Below are 25,859 nucleotides of genomic sequence, written 5' to 3'. Positions count from 1 at the left end.
CATATCATTTCATCCATAACTATGTCAGTATATTTACCTAAGAGATAAAGTTTCTTTTATCCTAACATTACTGTAATACCTTTAGCATACATCATAATAATAATATTACCTTAGTATCATCAAATATCCAGTCAGAATTCAAACTTCCCCACTTGCCTTATAAATATTTTGACAGTTGGTTTGCTTGGACCAGGACCTAAACAAAGCTATGCGTTACATTTGGTTAGCATGTGAGAGACACATATGAACATAAGATTGGAAAGACTCATGTTTCAAGGTTTTCTTTGAGTTCCCCAGACAAGTTAGTTTCTTTCTTAGAATACTGTGCACACTTCCAATGTGGCATGTAGCCCATTGCGCTGCTTTTTGAATATGCTTCTTTTTCCTATTTCAAAAATAATAAATGTACATCAAAGGAAAATTCTGAAAATACAGATAAGCAATGAAGGGGAAAATCTGGTAGAGATAACTACCAACTTTTGGTGTATGTTCTTTTGGTGCCTGTTTTTTTTTTTTTCTAAGAAAATATTTTTTATATATCTTTATAAAACTGTATTTCATACTATATAATTACTTACATAATTTATCCCACTAGCTATTTATCCCACTAAACTAGGAAATCCTCAAAGGAAAGGATCTTGTCTTACTTATCTTTCATTTCTCAGCCATCCTTACAGCATCTGGAATCCATTTGCTTAAATAAATGAATAAAATGACAAGAATTACCAGTTCACCTTTGGTATTCAAATGCTGAGATTATGATGGGTGTCCCACACTGGAAGTCTTACAGTGCCAGGAGCTGCCGGTTGCCAAAATTGCTGTTAGCCCTTCCATCAGTTTGAATTTCCACTCAGCAATTTTTTTTTTTTTACACGAAAGAGTAATCTTGCAGAAGAGGTGTTCTTGAAAGGCCTAAGAATAGAGAGGAAGAGCTGGCAAAGGACCTTACAGCTACAAAGTTATAGGAATGAATCTGTTACAGTGAAAGAAACTGACACAGGATACCAGCACTAGATATAGTTGCTGGTATAACTCAACAGAGAAGTAGATGTGAATCTGGAAATTCACCATCAGAGGAAAGTTGAAATAGCCAAGGGTAATGGAAAAAAAGCAGATAAAAAGACTAAGACAATCAAGGAAAATGAAGGCATGGAAATGGAAAAAAAAAAAAAAAAGTATACAAAGAAAGTGGGCCCAAATGACAAGATCTTATAGGTTACCTACAGAGTGGGAAGTGCCAGAACTGAATCTGACAGTGGGAAGGAGAAGGTAGCTGAATGGTAAACTACTCTTGTTCACATCTTTACCTTGGTTGTACCAAGGTTGAACCAGATGGAGTCAGTCACCTGCTCAAGGCACCATGGAGAGAGGTGTGAGATACTATAATGGAAGGCTCCCTCCAGAACTACAAGAGCAGAACACTTTCAGAAGGAGTCAGGGTGAAGATATAAGACAAACACTGCATTGTGGAATACAGTATTTAATATGGATTAAACACTATTGAGTGAAAAATATCAGGTTTCCTATTAGCACTATGATTCCTATTTATAAAAATTGTCCATGAGTGTGTTATGTTGTGTGCACAGAGAGTTATCTAAAAAAATTATTTCCCACAATATTTACAGTGGTTTCCAGTTAAGAGTTTTTTCTTTGTTAATTAGGCAATTTTGAATTCCTTGAATTTCAACATAAGTATATATTGGTTTTGTAATTAGAAAAAAAGCAATGCAATCTATGTAAGTAATAGATTACATACTATATACTATCCTGTATACTTCATGATGTTTCAGAGAATTGAAATGAATGATTTTCTTCTGGGATATAGGAATAAATTGTGATAAGATCAGCTGAGAGAAAATTAAAATCTGGTGGGATTTTTTTTTTTGAGATTTTATTTATTTATTCATGAGAGACACAGAGAGGCAGAGACACAGGCAGAGGGAGCAGCAGGCTCCACGCAGGGAGCCCGATGTGGGACCCGATCCCGGGTCTCTGGGATCACACCCCCAGGCTGCAGGCGGCGCTAAACCGCTGCGCCACCACCAGGGCTGCCCATGGTGGGATATATTTTTTGTTTGTTTTTTGGGTTTTTTTTTTTTTTTTTTTTTTTTTTGGTCTTCTCTGACCTTCTGCCACCACTTGAATGCCATTCTAAACAATTTCCACAGTGCATTGTCATTACTTATATGTCTTTTTATTGTGACCCCCACTTGGGAGAAGAACTTGGTCAGGATTCATCTTTTAAAAACTCAGTGCCTGTAAAGAAGTCAATAAATGTTTGTTGAATAGAATTTTATCATCTTGTGAATCTACCTATAGCAGCTCGTTTACATGAGACTTGGCACCCTTTTCTAAGCCACAGGTTTACCTCAAGTAGCCAAATTGCACCATTTCTCCCCACCAACCCTGCCCAACTCCTCCCTTTCCAGGGGCCAAACTGCTAGGTGGTCAGGGGCATGCTTGGAGGGCTAAGGCTTCCCAAGTACTCCTCAGGTTAGTACATACTCTCTCTATCCTACTGGGCCCTGCAGCTGGCCTTTTGGGCACCGGGAATTAAGAATATTCCAGTTCCTGTTCAATGGTAGAGGTATGGGGGTTGAGGGCAAAAGAGATAAAGGGTACAAACTGGGATTCCTTTATATAGGGTCCAGCCTTGGGGGATTTGCTAAAATACTGATGACATGGACTCCCTTGTGGATCTTCACAAGGTATTAGCCATTCAAGGTGTGTTCAACTTGCATGAGTCAAGCCATTCTTGACTTTCTTACTAATTTGGTAGTCAGGTTGATCTTGAGTAGCTACTCCAAATCCTTAGGAATGTTGGATAGGGTCATCTAGGTTTCCCAGGAGGAGAGAGTATACATCAGAAACTTGCTCTCTAACTGCTGGAAGGCACTCATCTTATTTATTTTTTTATAATTTTTATGTATTTATGTATTTATTTATTTAGGATAGTCACACAGAGAGAGAGAAAGAGGCAGAGACACAGGCAGAGGGAGAAGCAGGCTCCATGCACCAGGAGCCCGACGTGGGATTTGATCCCGGGTCTCCAGGATCGCGCCCTGGGCCAAAGGCAGGTGCCAAACCGCTGCGCCACCCAGGGATCCCAAGACACTCATCTTAAATTTGTGCAGAATAGTAGGTACATCAGAGTCATCCTGCTGGCCCCTGAGGTCAGGTAGAGGACAAGGTTGAGATGAGTACCCATTACCCCTTATGCATATCCACGAGGTCATGCAGGGTATGCATTAATAGCACAGGAGTATGGCACTAAACGAGTCAATGGCTCTGTCCTAGGTAATTGGGCTCCATAAAATTGTCACTATCTGGGTGTCTTCTGACTGTTCAATGTGAAGGAAATTGGGATCCTTCTCTCATTAGGTGTGGTGGGCTTAAACATGAGTTGTTTCTGACCCATAGTTGCATGAGTGGAGACAATGGACAAATACTAAGAATCACATCTTAAAGGAGGGCATGATTAGAGCTGTGATAAATAGTATAAGTCAAGTCACCACACTGGGGGATTCAGACACAGGAACCAGAGCTCAGAGCTGAAAGGGCAGGGAAACTCAGAGAACTGATGAATCAGAGTACCAAGAAGGGGGCCAGTCTAGAAGATTTTCTGACATGGCTGATGGGCACCATAACTTTTTATGCAGTTCTTTTTCTGGTTTGCCTGGTTGTGCAAGGTGAATTAAAGGAATAAAATGGACTGGCCAGCGATATATGGAAATGGGCATGAGTCTTAACTGTCACTGTAGAACTCATCACAGACCTTAGCACTCCATTCTTCTTTTTTTTTTTCCATTCTTCTTCTCATCTTCTGAACAAGATGAGAGAGATCCACAGTGCAGAAGAATTACCATTTTAAGTTCTCAACTGTGTATTCTCAGAGGGTCTCAATCTTCTAAATGTCAGGCTCTATGATGAAGTGTATCCATTGGGTCCTTATCTGGGCCCTGGATATGAAGATTCCAAGAGATCTCTCTGTAGGTCAGCCTAACCATGGACAGTAGAAGCAGTTTCTCCCAAGTTGTATCAGCCTTTGTTTGACTGTAACCTATCCAAGGGACTGAGGAATCAATGTCCATATACAGGTAGTCCACTCTCCAATGACTTAAAGGAACAGGCAGTTATATTTGTTCTTTACCACAATTCATGTTAAGTTGCCCTGGGGGGGGGGGGTCCTAAGACTTTCTCTAAGAAAAATGGTGGCCTGGAGACTGGTAGGACCTGGGCCCAGTGGAAATAGAGCATCACTTACAGCTGGGTTCTCATATGCCTCATAATGATGGATTAGGACCTCCCCACCCCAGGTATGGCTGGAGGCTTCCTTGATGCCTGTGGTTTAATTCATTTATCTGACTCATGCATCCGGAAGATGAGGAAAACCGGAAATCTTGCCTAGAGAGCTGAGTCTTTTCAGGCAGCCTGAGAGGGAAAGGGTATGAGAGACAGCCTTTAGGAAATTCTCAAGCTTAAAAAAAAAAAAAAAAGAAATTCTCAAGCTCTCTGCTTTACTCTGAGAAAGATTCATATATATATATATATATATATGTATATATGTATATTTATTACATATATATGTATATATGTGTATATGTATATATATATACACACTATTTGAATTTCTATCACATCTTTGATTTCATCTTTTATTCTTTTATTTCATCTTTTATTATTCTCCCCTTATTCTTTCCAATTTAGCCTCATTAGATTCCTTGCTGTTCCTTAAATACAGCAGGCCCACTTCTGTCTCAGTGCCTTTACACCTGCTCTTCTCTATTCCTGGAATTCTCTTTCTCCAGATATTCCCAGGGCTCTATTGCTTACGTATATCATATATTTGCTAAGAAGTCCTGTTCTTAGAAAGGTTTACCATCTCAAGTTGGGTTCCTTGAGATGCAGACTCTGAAATGAAGATTAGCAGTCTAAGAGGTGGAAAGGTGGAAAACCAAGGTACCTTACAAAGTTTCAAACAGATTGGAGGCAGATGCTGTAAAGTTTAGGAAATAGCAGGTACAGAAGAAACAGATTGCTGCGTTCCAGTTATATAGAAGAGCTAAATAAGTGGTGCATCATCATGATGGTTTAGATTTGAATTAAGAAAGCGATCATACCAACAAAAAGAAAATGTGACATTATAAAGCCTTTGGAATTAATAAAACAGCAAATAAATTGAAAAAAAAAAGCTTAAAAGCTTAAGCTTAAAAGGCATAAAGCAAAGCTTTTCATAAGCTTAAAAGGCAGAAGCAGTTGCCATTAATTTATATGTAAAAAAAACTTTTGAGCATTCCCATTCCCAGACCTCAAAAATAACCTCTTTGGGGTTTTTCTGATACTCTTGGACACATCTTGCTAATGGATACACAAGATAAATTAAGATAAAGCACAGATGCTCACAGACACAGTTGAAAGCTATGGCAGCTTGATGTGGACATGTTGAGTGTATTTCCTGGGGAAGGGGCTCAGTGCTGCCCTGTTTACATAGTGCTGCCTCTATAATTGATCTGGAAAACAAATGCTGAATGCCGCTTTTTTTTCACCTTTGTGAAAGCAAAAATCCTCTTTGGATTTTTTTCAGTTAGCAAAAACAGGTACAGATGTACGTCTTTTATAAAAATGAACTGGCATAATGTGAACTTTTGAAAAACAGAGGATACCTGTATGCTTTTGAATCAACATCCATGGAAGGGAAAGAATGGGGAGGATACCAGGTTTGCCAGTGGGAGAAGTTGAGCTAGAAGGTCTCAGGAGAAGCTTTAGTTGATTCTACAAAGGAGTTCTGTTGTTGTTGTTGTTGTTTTTTTAAGGATTTATTTATTAATTTATTTTCTTCTAAAGATTTATTTATTCATGATAGACACAGATAGAGAGAGGCAGAGACACAGGCAGAGGGAGAAGCAGGCTCCATGCTGGGAGCCCGATGCGGGACCGATCCCGGGACTCTAGGACCATGCCCCGGGCTTTGCAAAGGCAGGCACCGAACCGCTGAGCCACCCAGGGATCCCTGTATGTATGTATGTATGTATGTATGTATGTATGTATGTATTTATTCATTCATTCATTCATTCATTCATTCATTCATTCATTCATGAGAGATACAGAGAGAGCGAGAGAGACGCAGAGACACAGGCAGAGAAAGAAGCAGGCTCCATGCACGGAGCCTGATGTGGGACTCAATCCCGGGGCTCCAAGATCACACCCTGGGCCCACCGCAGGCACTCAACCACTGAGCCACCCAGGCGTCCCATGGAATTCTAAAGATCTAAAGGAAATGATCCTTCAGAGCTATCCTGAACTGGGGAGAGAGGTGGAGGCCTTCATAATCCTGCATTGGGTATAGGCTTCCCCAGAAGGAGTCATGCATGACCCTGGATGAGATAGCTTTTTCCAGCATCTGTGAGAAAAAGTACTTTGGTCCTAAATGGGATCTGAGTAGTATGTCCCAGTGTTCACCACAGGTATCCTGACCTCTTATTTAAAGTTACCCCTTGCTTCCTGTACCCTCTCTCCCTCTCCCCTGCCTTATTTCCATTCAACTTATTGCCTAACATACTGTACATTTCACTTATTTATTTTAAAGATTTTATTTATTTATTCATGAGAGACACACAGAAAGAGAGAGAGAGAGAGAGAGGCACAGACACAGGCAGAGGGAGAAGCAGGCTCCATCCCAAGACCCCGGGATCACAACCAGAGCCAAAGGCAGATGCTCAACCCATGAGCCACCCAGGAGCTCTCACATATTGATTTAGTTATTATCTCTCTTCCCTACCTAAACCATGAGAGATTTGCAAACAGGGATTTTTTTTGTCTACATACTTTTTTTTCCATTGCTATATTCAGAGCATCTAGAGTAGTCTCTTATATATAGTAAATACTCAACATATATCAATGTATGGAATATGCTATGAAACACCCCAGGAAAAAAAACATTGCTAGACAAATAGAAAAAATAAGATTGGCCATTCATGAATAATTATCAAATCTGGGTATTGACTATACGGAGATTCCATATATTATCCTCTAATTTTGTATATGCTTGAAATTTTTCATAATAAAAAGCTTTAAAATAAAAGGGTTATTTGAATTTTACTGTGCACTGGTAGAGAGAGGAGTAAGAGAAACTGTTTTCCTTTCTTATTTCTCCCAAAGGTATTCTGAAAACACAATTAAACATCTTCCTCTGTGGAACAGAAAATCAATCGCTTTTCTCTGGTGCTCCAAAGCCCATCCTCCAGTCATCCCTGTAAACATGCGGCTGCCATGGAGATCCTGATTGATTTAGCTACAAATGCCCCGCCTGGTTAGTGGTGCAATTTCAGGTCTCTTCTCCCAGGATGCCAACATTTTATAGGTATTAGAGAATTAGGCCAGCATTTCTTGCTAGACACCACACAGAAACAGAGAGGGCTAATGCATTCTGAGAAACTAAGAGTGATTACTGGATTTCCCTTCCTATCAGTCTTGGACCGTGGGTAGAAACAGAGGCTATGGGAGAATGCTCAAGAGTACACCTCTCCCCAAAGTGGAGAGCTGCTTGACCTGCACAGGGAAGCAGTTCCCTCTTCTCTACTGCTTCTACTCCAAACAAATCCCCCCAAAGGCGTCACATGACATGTCTCCTATGGCCTCTCTGACTTCATTTTTTCCCACTCACTGCCAGGCTCCTGAGCTCCAGTTACACTGGCCTCTGATGTTCTTGATACGGCGAGACATGCCCTTGTATTGGTGCTTTTATAGTGACCTCCTCCTCTGATGGGAATAATTTTCACCTCCTCCAAACCTTAGCTCAAATGTCACCTTCTCAGTGATGGCTCATTTAAAATTGCACCCACTGCTGCCACTCCTGTTTTCTCAACCCTATTACATTGCTCTACTTTTTCATTATTCCTCGCCACTTACCTCTTTTAAACATACTATGAAATGTGTTTATTTCTCTATCTCAAATGCCTATAATGGTGCCTGGCACATAAACAGTTACTGAAAATTTTGAACAAATGAATGGAACTCAGAGTCCTGTGTTTCTCCAGTGTCCATACATTCAAGAATTTTCAATTCAGTCCTAATTTTAACTCTGTTGCTGTCAAAATCTCTCTGCTCCCTTTCTCTTGCCCTTTATCTCCATCCCTCCAGTTTATTTTTTTTAAATATTTTTTTTCTTTATTTATTTATGATAGTCACACGGAGAGAGAGAGAGAGAGTGGCAGAGACACAGGCAGAGGGAGAAGCAGGCTCCATGCACTGGGAGCCCAATGTGGGATTCGATCCCGGGTCTCCAGGATCGCGCCCTGGGCCAAAGGCAGGCACCAAACCACTGCGCCACCCAGGGATCGCCTCCAGTTTATACTTTAAAGCAACCAGACCTTTTAAAAGTGTAAGTATGATCAAAGTAAAGGTGGAACTTGGGCAAAGCAACATGAAAGTTGTAGCAGCCTGTGCCTAGTCACAGGTGGGAGCCATTACCACCCAGCCTGAGCCTGGTGTGAGCTCTACCAGAAGGCCCGCTGACAGGGAGTATAGCCTACAGTAGAGGATGCAACCAACAGGAGACAAACTAATAGGGAGGGAGCTAGGGAAAAAAAATCTCATGACTCCACACTTTCCTTTATTCCTCTCATCTCCTGCCAGTGGCTCCTTGTGGCTAAATTCAGCCAGAAACCAGACAACAAGGGAGCCATTCATACAGTCCTCTGAGGTCAGCCTTCTTGGGCATAGGGTTGAGTGGACAGTGGATCTGGCAGGAAGGAGAAAATGGAAGATACCCACTTTTCTCTTGTTTCATGCAGCTCCACTCTCAGGTCCCTTCCTATCATTCTCAGAATATGACCAGCTTTCTTCCCACTCAGGGCTTTTGCACTTGCTTTTCCTTCTGTCTGGAGTGTTCCTTCTGTTAGCTCTGTCTCATCCTGGGAAATTTCCCCTCCTCAGGCCTTCTCAGATCTGTGTCTTCACTCAATTATTTTCTGTTATATCATCCTCTTTCTTTCTTAGCATTTATCACAGCCTTTAATAAATTTCTTTTATTGTCCATCTCCTCCTCCAGACTATGCAAGCATTTCAAGAGCAGGAACTTGGTCTTTTTTTTTTTTTTTTTTTTTTTTTTTTTGAATTCTAACACCTGAGACAGTCTGGCATCTAGTGGGCATTCAATAAATATTTTTTTGAATAAATGAACAAATACATGAATAACAAAAAAACTCTAAAAGCAAAAGTAGGGGAATTTCCTACTAGATATTATAAATATATAATAACTAAAACATTTTGACCCTGCATAGGAATAGAATACCAGTTTAGAAGTAGAACCACTGCAATAGCTTCCTAATTGGTTTCTTTCCAAATGGATTTAGTACATGATAAAAGTGGCAATTAAAATTGATGAAGATTAGAGAGGCACCTGGGTGGCTCAGCTAGTTAAGTGTCCAACTCTTGATTTTTGGCTCAGGTCATAATCTCAAGGTCATGAGACTGAGCTCTGCATTGGGCTCTGTGCTAAGTATGGAGCTTAAGATTCTCTTCATGTCCCTCTGTCCCTCCCCTAGCTCTCTCTCCTTCTTTCTCTCTCAAAAACAACAACAACAACAACAAAAACCAGTGAGGATTAAATAATTAATACCTAAATGATGTTGGGATATTGTCTAGAATTTTGTTTAATGATGGATATATTCCTCATGCCTTCATTGAAATAAATATTTAAATATAAAGCCATGATAAATTGTGTGAATACTTTTATGATCTTGAGAAAAGAAATGCTTCTCCAAACATTAGAGACAAAGCAGAAGACATAAAAGAAAAGAACAATATATTACCACCTAAAATTTTTATTTATTTTTTAAAATAAATAAATAATTTTTAAAAAGATTTTATTTATTTATTTATTTATTTATTTATTTATTTATTTATTTAGAGCAATACATAGAGAGAGGCTGAGACACAGGCAGAGGGAGAAGCAGACTCCTTGCTGCAAGCCCAAAAGGGGACTCCATCCTGGGACCAGGATCACACCCTGAGCTGAAGGCAGATGCTCAACTGCTGAGCCACCCAGGTGTCCCCTAGAATTTATATTTAAGAAAATGGTAAAATGTTATAGCAAATTTGAAAAACTGGGGACAATGCTTGCAGAAATTAATTTCTGTAATATATAAAAGGCTCTTATAAATCAATAGTAGAATAGTCTAAAACAAAAGAGGCAAAGGACACAAACAGAAACTCAAAAAGGGGAAGAAAAGGGCGGCCCGGGTGGCTCAGCAGTTGAACATCTGCCTTTGGCTCAGGGCATGATCCCAGGATCCAGGATCAAGTCCCACATCAGGCTCCCTGCATGGAGTCTACTTCTCCCTCTGTCTCCCTCTGCTTCTCTCTCTGCCTCTCTCTCTCTCTCTCATGAATAAATAAATAAAATCTTTAAAAAAAAGAAGAGGAAGAAAATCCAGGTGCCTGGCTGGCTCAGTTGGTAGGGCATGTGACTCTTAGGGTGGTAAGTTCAAGTCCCAGGTTGGATGTGGAGCCAACTCAAAAGAAAAAAAGTTAAACTTGGCCTCTGTCATTAAAGAGTTCATCATTTTGTATATTATTTTTTGCAAAATATGTGCCTGGCTCATGGTGGAGACTCCAGCTTACTGAATGGATTAATATAAATGTCTAAAAAACTATGGAAGAGATGTAAACCTGCAAAATTTCAGCACACAGTGAAGCCTATTAAAGCTCACTTATTAGTAACAGATCTCATAATAAAACTGAGGGCTTTTATATACATTTAATTATGTATATGAAGAAAGTTTAACAAATATGTGAAAAAATGTTCACAACCACCAATAATCAAGAATGCAAGTAATATGACTATAAAATATCATTTTTGATCTTTCAAATTAGCAAAGATTAAAATGACTCACAAACGTGAATGTTTACCAGTGTATTAGTTGTAAGCTATTACCACAAATGTAATGGCTTAAACCTTCATAAAATTTATTACCTTACAGTTCTTTAGGTCAGAATTATGCCATGAATTTCACTGGGCTAAATCAAGATATCAGCAGGGTTGCATTCTTTTTGGAATTCTTGGGACTAAAAAATCCTTTTCTTGCCTTTTCCTGCTTTTAGAGGCTACTACATTCTTCAGCTCATAGCCCACTATTTCCATCTTCAAGGCCAGCAAGATTGCTTCTTCCTCTGATCCCTTTTTAATAGTCAGGTTGCAAATTTACAATGCCAGAATCAGGATGTCGTCACATATTGTATGCTTCTATGGATGTACATGCAATGTTTAGAATCAACAAATCTGTAGAGACAGAAAGTAAATTAGTGTTTGCCTGGGTTTGGTGGGGGTAGTGGTTAGGAATTGGGGGTGACTGGTAATAGGTATGAGGTTTCTCTTTGGGATGATGAAAATTTTCTAAAAATTATTATGGTGATGGTTATAAGACTCTGAATATACTAAAATCTACTCAATTGCATACTTTAAGTAAATGGTATGATATATGAATTATATTTCAATAAAACTATTATAAAACAAAAGAATCAGGCTGACACTATCCAAATCTAGGGATAAATCTTAATATCACAAATAGAACAACCAAACATATGGATGTTCTGTTATGATGCAATTTAAAGTACCTCTGAAGTATTCTTGACAAAAAATAAAAAGTTTTTTGAGTCTGATCAAGGCTTTAGACCTAAGTTCCAGAGTACTTTTAATTCCAAGGATACATTCATTTCCACGATGAAGCAATGAGACAAATCCAGAAGGTGGCAAATCCTACCAGGCAACTCTTCTAGCCTTCTCAAGAAATCACTGTCATGGAAGGAAAAGTGTGGATGGAAACAGTTCCAGATTTCATAAGATTTAAGAGATGTAACAAATGCAAAGTGTGGGCCTTGAAGTAGATGTTACTTTCAGTAAATCAACCAGAAAGGACATTTTTTATAATATTGGAAAATTTAGATATAAAATCAGTATTTTATGATAAAAGAAATATTAATTTTGTTAGGGATTGTGGTTATTTATCCTTAATTATTAGAGATCTCCACTGAGTGAAATGACATAATGTCTGTAATCTACTTTTAAAAAATCAGGAGGTGGGATCCCTGGGTGGCGCAGCGGTTTGGCGCCTGCCTTTGGCCCAGGGCGCGATCCTGGAGATCCGGGATCGAATCCCACGTCAGGCTCCCGGTGCATGGAGCCTGCTTCTCCCTCTGCCTGTGTCTCTGCCTCTCTCTCTCTCTCACTGTGTGCCTATCATGAATAAAAAAAAAAAAAAAAAAAAAATTTAAAAAATCAGGAGGTACCTCACTGGCTCAATCGATGGAGTGCGTGACTCTTGATCTTGCGGTTGTGAGTTCAAACCCCACATTGAGTTTAAAGATTACTCTTAAAAAAAATCTTAAGAAAATAAAACAAAAAATAAAAAATCAGAAAAAATATAAATGAAGCATATATGGTAAAATGTTGACCATTGTCAAATCCAGGTGTGTATACGGGGATCTGTTTTACTAGTTCCTGTTTTCTCAATATGAAAATTTTCATTATATAAACTTTTAGAGCCAGGAAATTGTAACATCTGTAATGATAACCAAAAAGAATTATCCAAAGAGTTTTCCAAGAGATGTTTTTGTTGTTGTTTTTAAAAGATTTTATTTATTTACTCATAGAGGCACACAGAGAGAGAGAGAGAGGCAGAGACACAGGCAGAGGGAGAAGCAGGCTCCATGCAGGAAGCCCGACATGGGACTCGATTCCAGGTCTCCAGGATCACACCCCGGGCTGCAGGCGACGCTAACCCGTTGCATCAATGGGGCTACCCTCCAAGAGATGTTTGAATAAATTAAGGAATATAAATAATACTTAGCAATTCTGAGTTCTATATTAAGCTATCAACTTCTAAGGCAGACACATATATTACAAAATGGCAGCCCAAATATTATTGAATTTTGTACTGCATTTGATAGAACATATTCCTTTTTTTAGTAAAGGGAATTGAAAATATATATAACTAAATATTTAATATCTATACCCATATAAAACTTTTCATGCGCATAAATTTAAAAAACAGGAAAAGTTCTTTATCACATTATGATCCCTATGTTGTGATCACAAAATATGGAAATTTTAACCACATATAAGAGTTAGAAGCATATTCTTGACATTTCAGCAGATGTCAACAACAACAGTAGGAAAAAAGGAACTAGTTCTGAATTCCTGACATATTGGTCTAGTATTCCACAGTCCAGTTGCCTCTCTTGTCCTATCCACTCAAAGATCTCTACCTCATTTCTGGAATTTCTTAGCATTTAGATGGTCTAGGAAACTGAGTATGTAGTCAGGTTCTCTCAGCAAGGTCAGAGGCAAATCATAAACAAATGGCTATTTTTTCCTACTTCTGGTCCAGCCATTGTTTGCTACATTCAAATACAGATTTACTGTGAAGCTAATGAAATCTACTTGTCCAAGTCCCTTCTAAATCCTAGTTATTATTCACATAGCCATATGCTTTTGTAAAATTTAAAGAAGTTTTAAAACACAACTGATCTTTATCATGACTTTGTCTTTGTACTCCAACCTTCCACCAAACTATTCTTCATATTAAATGTTGGATAAATAGCTATTGGCATTTCTGGAAGTTGAATTGGGGATACATTGAATTTAGTTCATAAAATAATTTAAGTGGTTCATAATCATGTCTGGGTAAAGTTATTGCTAGTCTGCTGGATATAGGAATGGATTCCAGGAACACACCCACTACCAGCTGTGCCAACTCATGAAAGTGCAGAGCTAGAGGCCTTACCCCAGTATGAACATGTCCTAAGCTTGTGGCACCAAAATATGTTGGTAGTGAATGAAAATCAAAGTCAAGAGTGTGATGGAGTCACTGAGGAATGATCAATGCTGCTGCAGTGAGAACAACCCGTTGAGCATGCAAACGGACTACATACTCCAGTAGAAAACAAAGATTATTAGACTGGGTAAAAGAAACAATCCAACTACTCACTGCTCACAAGTACATACTTTAGGTAAAGACACAGAAAGTTTGGAAGCAAAAAAAGATAGAACCAAACCAAGCCAGAGTTAGTATGTGGAAAATTGTTCTAGTCATCAGAAGTGTAAAACTCTAAATGCAAGATTCCCCTTAAGGTGGGAAGGAGTTTAGTGAGCTTGAGAAAAAGAAAGGAGTGTGCCTGGTGCAGATTGAACAATAGGGAAAGTGCCAAGAGATGAGATTGAAGATGTTGGCAGGGATCCGATTACTTGAGGCCTTCTAGGCCATGGCAAGGAATTTGTAATTTATTCTAAAAAGTATTGGAAGATATACAGTGTTTTTAATTTAAAAGAGAGACAAAACCCATTGACTACCTTGAGCTACTAGGTAGCACCAGCTTTGTACCAAGGTGTCCAACAGAACTCACAGGATGTATTCATTTTAAAGAAAATATAGCAATACATCTGTCAGATATCATACTAACTGGTAGCTCCAGATGGTTAACAATTTCAACATTAAGTTGAGCTATATTAATTTGGTGATGTCATATCCTTGAGAATGTGAGTTTTCAGCACAGCTGTGATAAAAACCAAGTATTGCATGAAAAACATTGTGCAACAGGAAACAACCATGGCAGCATGCAGTCCAATTGCAAGGTTTGGGAAATTGTGCAGTGCCCAACAGGTGCACACATCTCATTAGTGATTAACTGCAAATACTTAAAAATGAAGTAAAAATATTTTTCTTGTACATATGTTTACTGTGTTTTCAAAGAACTATTAGGTTGTTAGAATTAAAACTTATGAAGTTATTTGAACCTAACTACTTAATAAATGGAACTATTCCCTTTTTCCAGAGGCATTGTGAAAAAGTCACTGAGACACTAGGGCACCATAATCCAAGTAAGTTTGGGATACATATTTTTTATTTCTTTCTTTCAAGATTTTATTTAAATTCTAGTTAGTTAACATATGTATATAGTGCAGTATTAGTTTCACAAGTAGAATTTAGTGATTCATCACTTGCATATAACATCCAATGCTCATCCCAACAAGTGCCCTCCTTAATGTCCATCACTCAATTATCCCATCCCCTCACTCCCCTGCCCTCCAAGACCCCTGTTTTTTCCCTATAGTAAAGAGTCTCTTCTAGCTTGCCATAAGAGACTCTTAACTGTTATAGTTTGCCTTCCTCTCTGTTTTTATCTTATTTTATTTTTCCCTCCCTTCCCCTATGTTCATCTGTTTTGTTTCTTAAATTCTACATGAGTGAAATCATATGGTATTTCTCTTTCTCTGATTGACTTAGCATAATACACTCTAGTTCCATCCATGTGTCATTGCCAATGGCAAAATTTCATTCTTTTTGATGGCTGAGTAATATTCAATTTTATATATATTCTTCTTTATTTATTCATCAGTTGATGGACATTTGGGTTCTTCCTATATTTTGGCTATCATGGACATTGGTGCCATAAACACTGGGGTGCCTATGCCTCTTCAAATCACTATTTTTGTATCCTTTGGATGTGGGTGTGGAGAAAGGAGAACCTTCTTATACTGTTGGTGGGCATGCAAACTGGTACAGCGACTCTGGAAAACAGTATGGAGGTTCCTCAAAAAGTTAAAAATAGAACTGTACGACTTAGGAATTGCATTACTAGGTATTTATCAAAGGGAACCTTTGTCTTAAGCACAATTTTAGATTGATGAAGGAGGCCAAGGAAACCTAAGAGTGGGGCTAGAAGAATCATTTGCACAAAGGAGTTAGCTGTGGAAAGGAAGAAGTATGTTATTTTCTTCTAAGGCAGGAATAAGTTAGATAAGTAAAAAAGAAGCGAAGGTAAAGGTACAAAGATAAAGACAAAAATGTGATAGACAAAAGAAAGAAGCTAAAGGCTTTTCCTCTGTAGGGCCATGATTTTCTTGGAATGATCTGCAAAGAACAAAGGAGTTCCTGTGGGCTTTAGAGCATGAGAAAGATTGGGTAGAGAAGACAGAGAAATCTCCACTTTGAGGTACAATGTAGTTTGATTTCATTTTTCTCTGATTATTTATTAAATATAGAAATTGTACTGGGCAATGCTATTTTTTCTCTTTCTTTAGCTATTATTTTTTTCCTAGAAAGAAGATATGCCCATTTTCAAAAAGCATTTATGAAAATTTTCATAATACAGAAATTTGAGAATAGTAATAATGAATCCTGATACACACATCATCTAGATTTAACTGTTAACATTTTGCCAAATTTGCTTTTTTTTTTTTTTTTTTTTTTTGCTAGAGTATATTAGAGCAACTTATAGTCATCATTGTATTTTATATCTAGGCACTTTAATAAGCATCTCTGAAATATTAAGACATTTTCTTTTGTGCTGTCAGAGGATGAGACCATTACTCAACATTTGAAACCCAAAGCTTTATCTATCACTTAAGTAAACAAGTGGTATTCTGGGCAAGGACAATTTATCTGGGTAGAACAGATTGCTGATACTATGGAGGGTTTAGAGGGGGATGGAGTTCAGAGATTAATGGATGTTTGGGGGAATGGAGGGATTGGATTTTCAGAGATGTGGAAGTTACTCCAGTGAGGCTATTGCTGATTAGGTGGCATTTGGAGCCCTGTTCTTTGGAGTAACTCAATTGACTGATTTTCCAGAGCAAGAGACTGTTGCAAATGAATTAGATTACAAATTGAATTGAGGCAAATGGTCATTGTCAGACTAAATGGATGTAAAACTAGTTCTGGTGGTTGTTACCACAATTATAGAATGATCATTTACTGTGGTGCCTGGGGGGCTCAGTCGGTTAAGCATCTGCCTCTTGATTTTGGCTCAGGTCATGATCTCACGAGATCGTGAATCTAGCCCAGCATCAGGCTCTGCACTCGGTGCAGAATCTGCTTGTCCCTCTACCTTTGTTCCTCCCCTTGTGCCCTCTCTTTCTCTCTAAAATAAATAAAATCTTAAAAAAAAAAAAAACAAAAAACCTGCCATTTACTGACCAAGCAGGTTTAGAACCATTTGTGGTGGCTGCTTATTACAATAGTTAGGGTACAATCAGTCTTTTCTCAGGAACACGGGAATTTTTTCTATTCTCAGTATCATTATTATGCCTAATATAGTTAACAATAATTTCTTAATATCATCTAATACAGTGCTATATAAAATGTGACCCATAAAGTAAGTGGTGTGAGTCCATAAACTATTACCTGATGTGAAGAAATGAGTAAAGAAATTAAAAGTAAGCATTTGTAAGGATAACAATTTCATGGGAGTTTTTCCGTCTGATGACTAATAATAATCATAGACTTTGTTGTACATCTTTCTTTTACAGTTGATCCTTGAACAACATAGGTGTTGGGGCACAAAGCTGTGCAGTCAATAATCCACATATAACTTTTGAGTCCTCAAAAACTTAATTTACTTAAGGAAATTTATTTAAGTAAATTTACTTAATTCTACTGTTGACTAGAAGCTTCATATGTCAATGAACACATATTTTGTATGTTATATGTATTATTATCATATTCTTACAATAAAGTTAAAAAATGTTTTTATAAAATATTTTATTTATTTGACAGATCAGGAGCAGGGGGAAGGGCAGAGGGAGAGGGAAAAGCAGACACCGCCCTGAGCAAGGAGCCCTATGCCTGACTGGATCCCAGAACCCTCGGATCACATGACCTGAGTGAAAGGCAGACGCTTAACCAGGTGAGCCACACAGACACCCAAGAAAATGTTTTTAAGAAAGTCATTAAAAATCACTTACAGAACTGTATTTACCAAAAAAAAAAGAATTCTACAGAGTAAAGACCCACATAGTTCAAAGCTGTATTGTTCTAGGATCAATTGTACTTCACTTTTCTAGCAATTAAATTTTATTTCATTTTTAAAATGTAGTGGTCTGCAGTAAATTGGGTAAAAAATTTCTTCACTACACTTGAAGCAATAGTGATCTCATACCCAGCCCATATTTAAATTTTCCCAATTGTTCCCAGTGTGTCTTTTAAGGTTGGTTTGCTTAGCCCATTTCCTTATTATGTTGCTTAAGACTCATAATCTGGAGGTGCCTGGTGGGCTCAGTCAGAGCAGCATGCAACTCTTGATCTCAGGGTTGTAAATTTGAGCCCCTCATTGCATGTAAAGGTTCCTTAAATGAATAAACAAACTTAAAAAAATAAGACACTTATAATCTAGTGCATCCTTCTAGCACCACTTCCTTTTTCATGCTTTTGACTTGTAAAGAATCCAGGCCAACTGTCTTAAAAGATTACCCAACCCACTTTGTGGTTTGATTGCTTCCTCAATGTATTTTTTTCCAGCCAATAGCTTGCTTTTTCATTTTCTTAATATCTCTTGAAAGGCAAGATTCCCTTCACCCTTTTAACCCAACCCCCACTCCCTGCCTCTGGCAATCACCAATCTGTTCTCTGTGTCTGTGAGCTTGCTTGACAGAAGTTGTTTATTGTTTATGTTTGTTTTTTTCTTTTTTTAGATTCCACATATATGTAAGATTATACAGTATATATCTTTCTCTGGCTTATTTCACTTAGCGTGATACCCTCAGGGATGTTGCAAGTAGTAAGATTTCATTCTTTTTTTATGGTTAATATTTCCATTCTCTATTTTTTTTTAATGCATTCATCCATTGATGGACAGTCAGTTCAATATCATGGCTAACATGGGGGTGCAGATATCTTTCTGAATTAGTATTTTCATTTTGTCAGATAAATACCCAGAAGTAGAATTGCTGGATCATATGATAGTGCTATTTTTAATTTTTTGAGGAACCTCCATACTGTTTTCCATAGTGGCTATACTAATTTACGTCCCCACCAACAGCACAGGACGGTTTCCTTTCTCTGTGTTCTCACCAACACTTCTTATTTCTTTTCTTTTTTATACTATCCACTCTGACTGGTGTGAGGAGATATCTCTTTGTGGTTTTGTGGTATTTCTCTGATGATTAGTCATGAGCATCTTTTCATGTACCTGTTGACCATTTGTATGTCTTCTTTGGAGAAATGTTAATTCAGATCCTATGCCCATTTTTAAATCAGGTTGTATTGTTTTGCTGTTGAGTTTTATGCGTCCTTTATATATTTTGGGTACTAACTCCTTATCTGATATATGAATTGCAAGTATTTTCTCCTATTCAGTGGGTTGCCTTTTCATTTTGTTGTTAGTTTCTACTGCTGTGCAGAAGCTTATTAGTTTGATATAGTCCCACTTGTTTATTTTTGCATTAGTTTCTTTTGTTTTTGGTGTCAAATGAAAGAAATCATCATCAAGACTGATATCAAGAAGCTTACTGCCTATGTTTTATTCTAGGAGTTTTATGGTTTCAAGCCTTACATTCAATTGTTTCACCTATTTTGAGTTAATTTGTGTGTATGGTATAAGATAATGGTCCAGTTTTCCCAACATCACTTACAAAAGAGGTTGTCCTTTCCCTATTCTATATTTTTGCCTCCTTTGTCATAAATTAATTGACTATGTATGTGTGAGTTTATTTCTTGATTGTGTTCTGTTCCATCAATGTATCTGTTTTTATGCCAATACCATACTATTTTGAATACTATAGTACTGTAATATAGCTTGACATTAGGAAGCATGATGTCTTCACCTTTGTTCTTAAAATGAAAACAAATTAATACAATTTATAAGAGCATAAAAAAACAGCAAATATCTAGAAATATATCGAATGAAATGCACAAGATCCTTCTGCTGAAACTGCAGTACATTACAGAAAGAAATTTTAGAAGACTTAAGTAAGTGGAGAGGAAGAGCACGTTTGTGAATTAGAAGATCAATAAGGTTAAGGTATTGGTTCTCCCAAATTAACCCATAGATTACATGCAGTCCTAAAAAAAAAAAAAAAAACAAACCCTGCAGCCTCTTCTGAAGAAATTGATAAGCTTAGTTGAAAATTTATTTGGAAGTGCAAGGGAATCGAATAACCAAAATCATCTTGGAAAAAAACAAAGTTGGAGTTCTTACACTTCCTGAGTTTGAGACTTACCAAAAGTTGTATAATCAAGACAGTGTGATATTGACTTAAGGATAGATAAATATCAACAGAATAGAGAATCCAGCAAAATACCCAAGGTGCCAAGACAATAGAAAAATGAAACTCTTTTTAACAAATGGCTCTGAAACAACTAGATATGAGTGTCATAAGAAGTAAATCTTAACCTTATCTCACTCTATACACGAAAAATTAATTCAAAATGAATTAGAGAGGATACAGCTCAGTGACAGGGTATTTGACTGCAAGTCAAAATGTATAATAAACCATATGAGAAAAACTGGAACTATGAGGCCTGCACTATTCAATACAGCGGCCACTAGCCACATGTGACTTGAGCACTTTGAATATGGTTAGCTCAATTTAGATGCGCTGTAAATGTAGAATATACACCAGATCTCAAAGCTTCTGTATGAACAATTATAGTGTAAAAATCTCATTAATCAATTTTTGATAATGCGTTGGATACATGAATTGAATAAGATATTATTAAAATCAATTTCACTTATTTTGTTTTACTTTTTTTAAAAAAGAAACTACCAGGACATTTAAAATGACATATATAGGATATAGAAGCAATGATACTCTGGTAGTGATGGGCATGTCTAATGCTCAGATCCGGTTTTTTTTTTTTTCTTTTTTAAGATTTTATTTATTTATTTGACAGAGAGAAGGGGAGAGAGAGAGAGAGAGAGAGAGAGAGCACGCACAAGCAGGAAGAGCTGCAAGGAGAGGGAGAGGGAGAAGCAGGCTCTCCACAGAGCAGGACTCAATCCCAGGATCCTGGCAGATGCTTAATTGACTGAGCTACCAAGGCACCCTCAGAACTGGTTTTCTAATGCCATTCTTCAATAAAAGAAAACTTCTGCTCCTTGTAGAAGCGAGGGATTCTAAAACCGAGGCAGGAAATTTTCAAGATAAGCCTGGAATTTTATAGCATTTAGAAAGTAAGAAAATGCTCAAATCAAAGAAATTTTTAAAAAACCTAACCTACCTTGATGGGACATACCAAAGGGGCATAGGAGCCAACTCAAAGAGCTCCACTGGCCAAAGCTGGAACAATTTGAGCAACAAAATAAAGTAGTATTGGATTATAATCAGAAGTAGAAAATAAATATCTGGGAGTCCCTACTGATATAAACAATTAATTGAATGAATGAATGAATGAATGAATGGGAGAGATGAGACAAGTTTCTCTTGCAGAAGAAGTCAATATAATTCATGCAGATACCTACCCTCAAGGAGAGGGAGCATGCATGACTCCCTGCTCCTTAGATATGGGCTGCACATAGTTATTTATGAAGAGTGTATTCACATAAAAGTGAATGAAGTACTGATGGGAAAACATGGATGTGCCTTGAAAATACTATGCTAAGTAAAAAAGTCAGAATGAAAAGGCCATATATTGTATGATTCCATGGATATGAAATGTCCAGAATAGACAAATCCACAGAGACAGAAAGTAAATTAGTGCTTGCCAGGGACTGGGAAAAGGGGGATATTGGGAATGATTGCTAATGGGCACAGAGTTTCTTTATGGGTGAAAATAATGTTCTGGAATTAGTGTTGATAGTTGCAACAGTAAGTACACGTCCTAAAAACATCAAATCGTACAATTTAAAAGAATGAATCTTATAGTATGTGAATTACTTCTCAATTTATTAAAAAGTTTTAGAGAATGGCCAGGACTCATCTTACCCAACTAAAAATACGCTTTGGGGGTGGGCCCCAGGCACTTGTATTTTTAAAAAGACTCCTTCAGGGCAGCCCTGGTGGCTCAGTGTTTTAGCCCCGCCTTCGGTCCAGGGTGTGATCCTGGAGACCTGGGATCAAGTCCCACGTCGGGCTCCCAGTGTGGAGCCTGCTTCTCCCTCTGCCTGTGTCTCTGCCTCTCTCTCTCTCTCTCTCTCTCTCTGTGTGTGTGTGTGTCTATGAATAACTAAATAAAATCTTTAAAAAATAAAAAAATAAAAAGACTCCTTCAAGTAGCTCTAGTGGGTGGCTAAAGATGAGAACTACCAGTTTAGACCAAAAATATTCACCACCAGAGCACTGGAGGTTAAAAAAAAAGGGAGTTTGCCAGCAAAAAAGTTGAGGGAGGAATGGCTGACAGAAGGCAACCAACAGTGTCAGCCACACTGTGTAATAACTTGGATTATGTTTCAGGTAGAATTTCTCTCTCCACAGGAGCTGAATATTTATTAAACACCTACTATTTGCTAATGCTGAGTGCATGGTGGTGAACAAAACATGGTCCCTGCTTAGTCCCATGGAGCTTAGTCATGGGGATTAACTGTTCTAGTATACAGAAGTGTTGCTAAGGTAAAGAGGCAGCAAAAATTCAGGAAGTGAGAGGGTTGAGGGTGGGTATGTCCAAGGTAGTGAACAAGGGACGGTCTGGGGCTCATTCTTAAGGCTTAGGACCTTCACATACCAGGCCACCTTCCCTCAGTATGCATGTGCAAGGAAGTCCTGAGATGGTACTATAACTCAGATTACAAAATTAAGATCTAACCTTCTATAGTACTCATGGACATTCTCTATAAATTAATTCCATAGGGAAATATTAAGTTAAAGGAGTTTTGCAGCCTTTTGTTGGTATGTAGAATTCTATGTGTCATCTGTTTTTATGACTGCTTGGAATTTGCCTGTCTCTGAGGTTGTCCTTTATACTTCAAATATTTATTATGACCATTTATGTAATCATTAAAGAAGACAAAGTAGCAAAGATAGGCTTATATTTGGTAGATTCTTAGAAAGCTTATGACAACTACCTACATAGGATTAGCCATCCGAAGCAAGCTCCCAGATGAAACTCATTTTTTTTTTTAAAAAAAAGATTTTATTTATCTGAGAGACACACAGAGAGAGGCAGAGACACAGCCAGAGGGAGAAGCAGGCTCCCTGTGGGCAGCCTGATGCAGGACTTGATCCCAGAACCCCGGCATTACAACCTGGGCCAAAGGCAGATGCTCAACCACTGAACTACCCAGGTGCCCCTCAGAAAAAACTCATTCATTCACCAAATATTTATTAAGATTCTACGATGGAAATGTGGGTAAATATGTAACATATTGGTTATTGACATTATCTTACATGATAGAATTTTATCTATATTTCTAGACTTTAAGGTTATCTTCTGTATCTCCTTCCCTGACCACTTCCCTGACCTCATTTCCAGACGCACCTGAATGACCCACAAACATCTCAGGTCCCGAATGAAACTACTCGAGCTCCTTCTACCCTCATTCCTCCTGTATCTCAGACGATGTTAGCCAAGTGTCCACTGAGGCACTGAGGGTCATATGTGACTCCATCCTCACACTCCATGGCCTACCAATCATTTTCATTCTCTTTGTCCAATCCATCTCCCTCTCCTCTATCCCCCCCCCACTCAATTCATACTTTTGTTAATTTAGTATTTTTTGACCATATACCATGTAGGTTTTGGAACAAAGTCTCAGTGAACAAAAAGTCAGTGAACAAAACCAACAAAGCTCTTGCCTTCATGGAGCTTACATTCAACTGGAAAGAGAAAATAAATATAATAAATAAGCAAAATATACACCATTAGAAAGTAACTGGTACTTAGGAGAAAAAAGAAAGCAGGGAACCCTGGGTGGCGCAGCGGTTTAGCGCCTGCCTATGGCCCAGGGCGCAATCCTGGAGACCTGGGAACGAATCCCACGTCGGGCTCCCGGTGCATGGAGCCTGCTTCTCCCTCTGCCTATGTCTCTGCCTCTCTCTCACTGTGACTATCATAAATAAATAAAAAAAATTTTTTTAAATTAAACAAAAAAAGAAAGCAGGAAGAGGGGTATGATGTGTAGGGGTGAGACTGAAGGGCTTCAGTGGAAAGGTAACCTTTGAGTGAAGACTTAAGAAAGAAATGAGGGAGTTAGTCCTGTGGCTATTTGGAGGACATCTCCACAGGAAAAAGTACATGAAAAGGTCCTGGGGTAGGACTGCACCTCGTCTGTTTCAGCGTGGCAAAGAGGCCAGTGTGGCTGCAGGAGGGTGAGCAAGGGAGAGAGGAGTAGAAGGGATGGAAAGAAGTGAGTGACTTAATAAAGACAAGATCCTATAGGTCACAGCAAGGAGTTGAGGTTTTGTTCCAAATGGGCAGCCATCAGAAGGTTTTGGGTAGAGGAGCGACAGAATCTAACTTTACTATTGTAAAATAAAAGGATCACTTCAGTTGCTACCTTGAAAACAGACTGACAGGCAGCCTGGGTGGCTCAGCGGTTTAGTGCCACCTTCAGCCCCGGGCCTGATCCTGGAGACCCAGGATTAAGTCCTCCGTCGGGCTCCCTGCATGGAGCCTGCTTCTCCCTCTGCCTGTGTCTCTGCCTCTCATGAATAAATAAATAAATAAAATATTAAAAAGATAAAAACTTAAGAAAAAAAAGAAAGGAAAACAGATTAAAGTGGGGAAAGAATAAAAAGAAGAGAAGCGAAGCTATTTGAGTAATCTAATCGGGAGCTGATGGTGACCCCACACCAGTGTAGGAGGAGTGGAAGTTATGAGAAGTGATCAAATTCTAGAGCCAACAAAATGTGATGATTAACCAGATGTGGGGTGTGAGAGAGAGGTCAAAATGACTTTAACACCTGGAAGGATGGAATTGTCATTAGTGGAGTGAGGGAAAATCGCAAGGGAAACGTGTATTAGTGGTGGTGAGTAACTTTCAGGATCTCAGTTTTAGACATATTAAACTTGAAATGCCTAGTAATTATCCAGATGGAGAGGTCCAGAAAGCTGCTAGATAAAGAGTTTGGAGTGCCGGGGAGAGGCCTGGGCTGGAGATACACATTTGGAAGTCAAATTAAATATGAATGGCATTTAAAGCCTTGAAACTAAATGAAATCATCATCTCAGGGAGGGTAGGTTGAAAAGAGAAGAGACCCAGTTCAGCCTGGGGGCCTTCAAACAGAAGTGAAATAAGCTAGAACCAGAAAAGGAGATTTAGAAGGAGCAGTCAAAAGGATAGGAAGAAAGCCAAGCAAGTGTGCTGGGAACAAAGTGAAGAAAATATTCTAAGGAAGAAAGAGAGTGATCATCCAAAACAAATGTTGAATGAGGTCAGAGAAACTAACTTAGGATTTAGTAGTGTGGAGGGCTTTGGTGACTTTGAGAACAGTCTCAGTTTGAGTGCTGGTATCCAGCCTGATTGGACAGGTTCAACAGGGAACAGGAGGAGAGAAATTGGAAACAATGAGTAGAGGCGTATCTTCCACTGAGTTTTCTTGTAAAGGGGCAAAGGAAAAGGAGTAAGAGCTGGAGAGGGAGTTGAAGTCAAGAGAGATCCTTTTAAGATGGAACAAATAGTGCATATTTATTTGTACATTGATGGGAACAATCCAATGGAAAGCAAAAAAAAAAAAAAAAAATTGATGTAGGACAGAAAGGAAAGACTTGCTGGTACCTATGTTCTTGAACAAGTGAGAGGGTTAAGATCTAGCCAGGGCACAGTCCGTAGGCTGGCCATGCATGATCACTCCATGCACTGTGACAGGGGCGAGGCCTGGCACATGAGTGCAGTTGCCAGTGGATGGGAGGTGGTAGATGCTTGTGGAAGCTCTCTCCTGATTGTTCAAAAATTTTCAGTGAGTAGGAACGAAAGTCATCATCTGAGAGTTGAAATAATATTGCTATAAACAATTTAGTTCCTGCCTTTTTTTTTTTTTTAAGATTTTATTTATTTATTCATGAGAGACAGAGAGAGAGGCAGAGACACAGACAGAGGGAGAAGCAGGCTCCCTGCAGGGAGCCTGACTCGGGACTCAATCCCAGGTCTAGGGATCACACCCTGGGCGGAAGGTGACGCTAAACCGCTGGGCCACCGGGGCTGCCCTA

The 25,859-nt window shown here is 38.5% G+C and overlaps 1 protein-coding gene and 1 long non-coding RNA gene across 4 annotated transcripts in view; both read right to left on the bottom strand.

Moving 5' to 3' along the window:
• SCG3 (secretogranin III) overlaps window positions 1–25,859 on the bottom strand; it is a 97,424-nt gene that overhangs the window by 36,620 nt on the left and 34,945 nt on the right. The window lies entirely within an intron of this gene.
• The window catches only part of LOC140622793 (uncharacterized), a 49,459-nt gene continuing 26,751 nt past the window's right edge, over window positions 3,152–25,859 (bottom strand). The window contains exons 2-3 of one of the 2 annotated variants that reach the window (XR_012022457.1): window positions 10,976–11,281; window positions 3,152–4,431 (exon numbers count right to left, since the gene is read on the bottom strand). This is a non-coding gene — a long non-coding RNA (uncharacterized lncRNA). Of the gene's footprint in view, window positions 4,432–10,947; window positions 11,282–25,859 lie in introns of those variants that run through there. The other variant, XR_012022456.1, reaches the window with a different exon arrangement.

This window comes from Canis lupus, chromosome 32 (assembly GCF_048164855.1).
Source record: "Canis lupus baileyi chromosome 32, mCanLup2.hap1, whole genome shotgun sequence".
Taxonomy (NCBI): domain Eukaryota; kingdom Metazoa; phylum Chordata; class Mammalia; order Carnivora; family Canidae; genus Canis; species Canis lupus.
Note: the sequence above shows the minus strand (reverse complement) of the source record. Positions and strands in the feature narration are given on the sequence as shown.